The following is a 9519-nucleotide window of genomic DNA, read 5'->3' as shown; positions in this document are numbered from 1 at the left end:
AAGTTACTTTAAAAAAGTAATTAGTTATAGTTACTAGTTACTTCTTCAAAAAAGTAACTGAGTTAGTAACTGAGTTACAAGATTCTAAAAGTAATTAATTACTCAAAAAGTAACTATTGCGTTACTTTAAAAAAAATGTTTAACCCTCGGGGGTCCAGGGTATAATTGGCCATTTTTAACTACTTTTGATTTTCCCTCCACATTTTACCTTTAAAAACGATTTACTTTGCCTTGTTTAGTATCATTCTTTTCAGCACGACCTCACGTGTCTGAATTTATGTTTTATTTTGACATACTGTATTAACACAATTGATCTAAAATCAGACAAAAAACATAAAATCCGAGTTTAAAAAGTGATATTTTTTACTGTAAAAACCACAAACATGTTTATTCAATTATATTTCATAACTTTAAATGCAAATATAATTTGTCAATTTTAAAATCCTATGCATAAGTTTTGCAAACAAAGTTATTTGCAGTCATTTACCTTTTACCCCTTTTTTAAATAACCATTTCACACTATTTAGATAATAATCAGGTGTTCTGCATTCAATAAGATGCCACACAAATTATTTGTGCCACTCCAAAAAAATAATTTCTGTCCACTACAAAGGAGAACAATATTGACCGAACCAGCAGCAAAAGAAGATCCAAACTACGCTTCACATAAACATAGTTATGAATCCCCTCTGACTTTTGCTGTTTTGCTTCTACCACGATAAAATCATGCACAGCTCTCTCTCTCTCTCTCCCTCTCTCTCTCTGTATACTTCAAGAACAGTTTCCCGTCTAAAAATCTGTTTTCTTCATTATTCGCTTGCTTGTTAAGCACAAGTCTACCGTTATTTACGACGCTGTCGGCCGCTGTTTTTTTTTTTTCCTTTTACTTTACTTACTTCTGAAAAGAAAACCTAATTTCTGCTGTTCAATAGGCTTCTGAACAAATGTAAACTTTTTAAAACTATGCAAAATGCAAACCGCTTAGCCGTGTCTCTAATAAAACCTCTGTAACTTCAGAGGTAATGTTCATATGTTGATTAATGGTTTTCTTTCATTTTTGATGTACTGCAGAATATTTTTATAAAATCCCAGGCCAGGAAAACCTCCATGTTTTTCTGTGTTTTATCTTCAGCTACTTTGACACAAAGGCATCTGCTGTGACGCTCACACCTTTGATAAAGTCTTGCGTGTGTCAGCTTCCTTTTTATAGATACAAAAATATGTAAATGTACTGATCTGAATTATAATATTTCTGACTGTCTGAAGCAAAATTTCCCAGATTCAAATCGAATTGAATTGAATCAAATCGTGGATCGAATTGATTCGGGACCTTGTGAATTGGAATCGAATCAATTCTAGAAATCAGTGACGATACCCAGCCCTAGTCCAGATTACTTACATAGACAGCTACTTCCATGCAACTGATATAAGGTGCGGTAAGCTGAAGACAGCTTCAACAGTCTGTTTGTTGAAAAATAGTAACATGACCGCACCACATTTTCTTGTTAGTAACGGTAACGGCATTGTAACGATAGGAATAGTAATTAGTTAGATTACTCGTTACTGAAAAAGTACCACGGTTAGTTGTAACGCTGTTATTCCCATCACTGTAAATCAGTGGCCTGAAATGAGCTGAACTGGAAAAAAAAATTCTACTCACGCAAAGCAGTAGAAACCAAACGCGTGACAGAAGCACTTGTCGCAACCTCTCCGGAAAGAATCTCCTGCTTTGTAGTTCTTGTCTTTGGAGGAGCAGATGCCTGCGAAAGAAACGAGAGCCACGCTGTCAGATCTATCTCATCTGACTTTACATTTCTAAGCTCTTCTCTTTAGGTGAGCAGGTATGAAACTGCTGGGTAAAAATGCACTTTTTTCCCCCCAGGACATCGTAACTTTGCAAAGGCTATAAATGTCCGTCCTCTGGGCAGAACACATAAAGCCCCGCTGCAAGGGGTCAGGCACATTAATGGCTAAATCTGGCATCCGCAGTGAGTTTCCTCAGCGTTCCTGCAGGCTGCGGGTAGCTATCCTTATGGGGTTTGTCTGTCACCTTGAGAAGGGGATCAATAAGAACGCACTGATGCACTGTGAAGAGCTCCCAGGGGAATGAATGCAAGGTCAGGGTTATAAAGGACAGAGAGTTTGCGGTCAGCCAGTTTGTGTTGGTTTAACAGCCACAGCTTCCATAAATCACAAGTGTTGATTAATGTGGAAAGTAGCAGCCCCTGAGCTGCGCAGGGTAATGTGAATACATTATCTTGAACAGTGGAGGAACAGAAGTGGTTCTTACCTTTTTTGTGGTAGACTGAAGCTTCTGAGCGTCCATCGCGCAACAGAAGGATGAGGGACACGCACAAGGCAAACACCAGCACTGAAGAGTAGCCATTATTTACCGGATGTGACATTGTGAAATATAACAAGAGAATTACCTGTTTTAAACTGGCGCTTTCACTCGTTTTAATCTTGTGTGACTGTCTGGTGGAGTCCAGTGAAGTCCCTGTGGTGGCCGTGTTGATGCTGGCTAATATTTATAGTCTCACAAGTCCACTGGAGACAGAGAGCGAGAGAGAGAAGAAGAGCATCTTGTGGTCTCCTGGTTTCTTTCCACTGTCCAACTTTTGTTTCAGAGTTTGAGTGTTTAGAGTTTGGCTGTGTAGCCATGCATCCCTAAATATTACCTTTGGCCATCAGCTGCTGCGTTAAGCCTGCATGGGTGAAAGTACGGGCCGGTGTTTTGACATGACCGTCGATCAGCTCAGCGGTGGTCCTGAAACATTCCTAACCTGCCTATTTAGCATCTATTTCAATTCACCATTTATTCCTTTCCTCCTGATACACGGAGGTGCTGACTAGTGAAAAAAAACCCTGCTGAGACCATTAAAAAGAAAACAGCTGTTTGTGCTGACGTTGCCCCTTGTGTGAAGGGACAAATAATGAGAAAACGGCATTCTGAAACATTTTAAAAAGCGTGTGACAAAAAAAAAAATCACAGACTTAAAAAATCGCATTTCCTCTGGGGATCCAAGGTCTGGCCAGTACCATACGATGAGTTTGTTGCCCCAAATTGTTTGTACAGCACATTTTCCCCCTTCTTTTGATTGTTTACATATGCTGCTGTTCACATAGCGCGATGTAAAGACTGCAGTATTGCCAGAAATGTATGTCACATATAACTTAAACTGTCTGATGTCTGGGGGAAAGACCCCTTAATTTAAGGCAAAGATCAGAAAATTGCCATATGTGAGTGTCATGTATGAAAATGGACCAACAGAGAAAAAGAGTCATATCCTTGATGTTGATTTGACACACACACACACACACAGATGGATATGGCTGGATGTTTGAGCAACCAAAGGACAGCTTGTGGCCAGTTTCTTCCTTCCTGACAGCCTCGGGCCAATAGCCAGTCAACACACCACGCTCTGACAGAAGGCAAAAACAAAACAAACTACAACATCAAGGGACTAGAAAGAACTTGTGGTGTCCTAGGGCGCCACTGCTAGCTTCCACATAAACCCCTTTAGTCACACCGGAACATTCTGAGAGCTGTGGCCTGGTGAGACACCACAATAGGGTGAAATGGAGATGTTAACCCTGTTGTAGGTGTTGGCGGCATCCAATGAATTTTGGATTATACAGTCCATCTTCGTTGGTGTCCATAGCCAGCGTTGAATACACTGTTGAAATTGAAGTGGAGGTCAGCTTGGCTCATAGACATACTATTGTTTATTGTTTAAATTCCATGTAGGATAGTTTCAGTCCTGCCACAGATGTATAATTAAAGTGTTGCGTTTAACTTTAACCACTTCTCTAACCACATCCAACTTTTTTGTTGGGCCTTATTCCCATAAAACCTGAACCATAAATAATTTGCCCAAACCATAATTTCTTTAACCTTCGCCATGACCTATTTGTCATGCACAGATATTTGCAAAAAAAGCAACAAGTCAGAAAAACGTTGGTTTTGGACGGACTTCAGGGTAATAACATGTTCATTGCTGGGTGCTGGGATAAGCTTTTGATCACTGTGAACCTGTACGTAATTTTTTTTCTGTATAAAATAGCCACGTCCAGCTGTATTTGCTGTCTCCATAACTCAGTTTGATCCTTTTGGACAGATAACACAGTGCTTTTAGGTATATGTTATACGGAAAAATGTTTAGAAGAAGTAAACAAGGGCTCAACCTCATTCTAACCAATTTATCTGCTTCACTGGAGACAGTTCTGGGTGATTTCTATTAAAAAAGCTCTTGAAATACTCCTGCACCACTCTTCATCCAGTGCCATTCAATTAGCCAGATATACTGCAATGAGATGCACTGTTGCATCAGCGGGAGAAAATTTCTCCCCCCTTAGGTATTCCACGATAAACTGCAAGAAGCCTTGGATGAACCGGGATGCTCGTCTCCTCCTGAAGGCCTGCAACACTGCCTTTAGGTCAGGAGATGCACACGCCTACAGCACAGCCAGGGCTAATCTAAAGAAGGGCATCAAAAAAGCCAAACACCATTACAAAAAGAAGGTAGAAGAACACTTCTCCAACTCCAACCCCCGACGCATGTGGCAAGGACTCCAGACCATTACAGACTACAGGACCACCAAACCCTCCCCCGCATCCTCTGATGTCTCCTTCCTCAACGAGCTCAACAACCTTTATGCTCGTTTTGAGCGAGGGAACCCCACAACCACAACCAAAGCAGACTTGACGCCAGACCACCAACCTCTGACTCCCTCCCCCACCGATGTAGGAGCGGTGCTAAGCAGGATCAATGTCCACAAGGCTGCAGGTCCTGATGGCATCCCCGGGCGTGTTCTCAGAGCGTGTTCTGGGGAGCTTGCAGGAGTGCTCACAGACATATTCAATCTGTCCTTGGCCCACGATGTGGTACCGGCCTGCTTCAAATCCACCTCCATCGTCCCGATACCCAAAAACTCCAACCCATCTTGCCTTAATGACTACCGCCCAGTAGCACTCACCCCCATCATCACTAAGTGCTTAGAGCAGCTGGTCCTAGCACACTTCAAATCCTGTCTCCCCCCCACCCTGGACCCCCACCAATTCCGTCAGAACAGGAGCACAGAGGATGCAGTCTCCATCGCACTGCACTCTGTCCTCTCACACCTGGACAACAACAACACCTACGCCAGAATGCTGTTTATAGACTTCAGTTCAACATTCAATACAATCCACCCCTCACAACTCATCAGGAAACTGACAGACCTGGGCATCAGTTCCCTCATCTGCAAATGGTTACTGGACTTCCTGACCAACCGCCCCCAACATGTCCGGCCGGATAACCACTGTTCATCTACAATCATGATGAACACCGGTGTACCACAAGGCTGTGTGATGAGCCCTTTCCTCTACTCCCTCTTCACCCACGACTGCAGACCGGCTGATGGTTCCAACACCATCATTAAGTTTGCAGATGACACCACGGTGATTGGCCTCATCAGTGACAACGATGAGGCCGCCTACAGGGAGGAGGTGGATCGTCTGGCTAAGTGGTGCGACACAAACAACCTGCTGCTTAACACTGAGAAGACCAAGGAGCTCATCGTGGACTACAGGAGGAATGCTGACCCACATCCACCCATCCACATTAAGGGGACGGCTGTGGAGTGTGTGAGCAGCTTCAAGTTCCTGGGAGTCCACATCTCCGAGGATCTCATCTGGACGACCAACTGCTAGAAGCTGGTCAAGAAGGCTTACCAGCGCCTCTTCTTCTTGAGGACTCTGAGGAAGAACCACCTGTCCTCAGACATCCTGGTGAACTTCTATCGCTGCACCATCGAGAGCATCCAGACCAACTGTATAACAGTCTGGTACGGGAACTGCTCTGCCTCGGACCGGAAGGCGTTGCAGAGGGTCGTGAAAACTGCCCAGCGCATCGCCGGAGCACCACTTCCTGCCATGAAAGACATCTACAGGAAGCGGTGTGTGAAAAGGGCTGGGAAAATCATCAAAGACCCCAGTCACCCATCACATGGACTCTTCACCCTCCTGCCCTCTGGGAGGCGCTACAAGAGTCTCCGGACTAAGACCACCAGGTACCGGAACAGCTTCTTCCCCACAGCTGTCAGACTCTGCCTCCTGACATCTGACCCACACTAAACTCATGGACTGGACATACACACACCCACAACCACCTACACACACACAATGGACAACCGTACCCTCAAACACACAATAATAACATGGACTGAACCACCACTCGCAACCACTAGCACTTTATATAGCCTCTGTAGAAATTATCCACATATCTCACTTATCTTAACTGTATAGTTCTGTGTAAATAATCATTCTGTACATACGATAATTTTTAATCCTACAACTGTTTATAACTTTCATAGTTCACATTTCTGTATAACTGTATATCTCAGATTTCTGTATAGTTTTTTTTATTTTTTTATTTCATATTTATATCCTGTACATAGCTTGTACTCACTACAGCCTGTACATACCTATAGTTATAGAATGTTCACAACATACTTCATACCGTGTACATTATAACATACCATAATAGACCCATTTCTGTAATATACTTACATATCTATATTATTGCTAATATATATTGTAATATATCTATATCACTAAAGCACTTCTAGATGGATGCAAACTGCATTTCGTTGCCTTGTACCTGTGCATGTGCAATGACAATAAAGTTGAATTCTATTCTATTCTATTCTATTCTAAGTGGTGTTATAACAAAGCAGAAGTGTTTAGGAACCCAAAGCAACACAGCCACAAAATGTCAGACCGCATACAGTTACAGAGCGGTTTCACAGAGCCCTGAGGCACACAGTATTACATAAAAGTGTCCAACGCTCTGCTGACTCCATAACTGCACAGTTCCAAACCTCATCAGGCATTAACATCAGCACAAAACTGTGTGCCAGGAGCTTCATGGCAGCTGCTGTAGGTTTAACTATGTCCAATATTTTGTGTATGCCCAAAGATGTGTAAAACTGACAACATTGCAATAAGTTTTACGATGCTCCTACATCACAAATAGGAAGGCAAACATGAAATATGTGACCAGCCAAACCTTAGCCACTCAGATTTGTCATTGTGTGTCATGATTTCGGCTCTTGTTGTTTTTTTTCTGCCCAGCCCTTCCACACCCACTAGCTCTGCAGTGGGTGATCTTTCCCGCCCACTCATAAACCTGTTCCACATCCTTGCCCTGTTTCTTCTGTCATTTCTTGATTACTGTGTTCATCATATTCAGTGTCTTGTTGACTCTGAATGTTTTTGCGCTGTAGTTTTTGCATGGTTGCAGTTTGCTCTTTTTATTTTCTTCCCTGTAGATATCACTGTGGCGATGCAAATGTTAGCACGATTCAGTAAATACACGTGAAATAACCAAGAACTCTGTTTCACGCACAATGCATGGTGGCATGCGCAATGCAGGCACCAGGAACAATACCAATCACAGTCAGTCAATTTCAGTGGTGCAGAATTGAAGATTTCAAACTAGGACAACTGATTGTGTAAGCTATGTTGGACTATTGCTGTTGGACTTCTTCTTATTATTACTTTTCTTTTCTGGTAATGTATAATAATGTGATAGAAGTCAGGAAAATGGTTACACTGCAAAAACCCTAAATCTTAGATGGTAAATGGCCTGCATTTGTAAAGCGCTTTACTTAGTCCCTGAGGGCCCCAAAGCGCTTTACACTACATTCAGTCATTCACCCATTCACACACACATTCACACATTTAATTGATGTTCCTCGGCTTCTTGCAGTATAATTATAAATGTCAAATTAGATTTGTTAAAAAAAACAATTACATACCTTTATATTTATGTATTTATAGTTATAATTCATATAATAATAATAATTAAATATTATTATAATTTCTTAAAGCAATGCATTAAATCCTTGATGGTACTGTAATAGTTAAATATTGGTAAGTTGTCTTTATATGTACATTTACTATTGGATCAGTAAATGTTAGAAGAACTTGGAGCAGTTTGCTGCAGTATGCACAGCACACGATGTCTGATTGTTTGGCAGAAACATAACCATTGATCTCAGAATGACATAATTTTTCCTTATGTGTCTGGCGTGCCATCAGACTGTGTGGCAGGCTGAGGTCAGCAGATTGAGCATAAGTGGGGCTGACTGTGGTAGGTTGGATTCTAGTATGTGAAAAAGTATTTGCATCTGGACTGTGGTAAGTCCACAGGCTGCTGTCAGAAGCAAAGCCTTGGCAGAAAGACCACACAGAAATCCAAATGACACACGATTACAGCCATATTAATTTTTCTATTAGCTGCAATACAAATCTTCCAACATCTGAATCAATCACTTAATTGTTTTCAGAGATTTCTCTCTGTTAGATGGGTCTTTGTTGACACAATGTGAAAGAGCTAACGATTCCTGAAAAGGATTCCAGGAACATCTGTATTCCAGCTCTCCATCATTCAGTTGCAACCTCGGGGTCACAGAATGGGACACCTCGTTGGCCTACAGAATAACATGACACCCATGAACTGCACTGTCTACATAGTGTCTGGCTGACATCTTTGATGCATGTCACTCTTCATTACTTTCTCCTGTTCCAGCCGTAAATGCCTAAAATACGTACAACATATATATATATATATATATATATATATATATATAACCCAGCACGCCCCTGCGGGCGGTTTATCCTTCAAGCTCGGGTCCTCTACCAGAGGCCTGGGAGCTTGATATATGTATGTATACATACATATATGTATGTGTGTGTAACGAACCCAGCATGTATACTGCAGTTCTAAAGTCACATACATGCTATCCCCATTTCTTAGCTTTGCAGATGGAATGTAAAAATATCAACCAGAGCAACGTGTTTTAATGACTTTGCTTTTGTTTAGCGTAAATTAGCATTGTTGTAAACAGCGGTTTAGCTTGTAAGTGTTAGCACAACTAGGATAGCTGAGCATGTAGGCTATGCTGCTATGCTACCTTTACCATGGTGGCTATAAACTGTGTTTATGGTATCATACAGAAAAATTACAGGAAACTTAAATGTTTTTCTAGTATAATGAGGAGCCCCCCGCTTACACTGTATATATATGTTAGCATTTTTTCAGGTTCAGTTATTCAATTAAAAGGAAGAGCTACTGCAAACAATTCTTGTCAGTGAGCATAAGGAAACACTTCTATTCTGATGTGAGTTGTCTGTTTCAAGACGCACAGGTGTCACTGAATGGTGCGGTTCCATGGCTTTTGTCACCACTTCTAAACCTATATGAACTCAAAAACAATTCCATGGTTGGTTGGCGAGTGGTTGGAGAAAGTTCCTTCTGTCATCAGGTGAAACTAGACACAAAGAGGAAGGAAAAAACTCCTTGCAATTGCTTTGGTCTTTAGCAGGTTGCCAGAATCTGCTGAACTTTGTCTGGAAAACACTGACTCACTAACTAAATTAAAATTACTTACAGAACAATTTGTGTCTACTTGTTTCTAAGCTATGGAATGCTTAGAATTACTCATGCACGACATGAATGACTTGCACATTAGTTA

This window comes from Maylandia zebra, linkage group LG20 (genome assembly GCF_041146795.1).
Source record: "Maylandia zebra isolate NMK-2024a linkage group LG20, Mzebra_GT3a, whole genome shotgun sequence".
Lineage (NCBI taxonomy): Eukaryota > Metazoa > Chordata > Actinopteri > Cichliformes > Cichlidae > Maylandia > Maylandia zebra.
The sequence above is the reverse complement of the archived record's forward strand: the minus strand, read 5'-3'. Positions refer to the sequence as shown.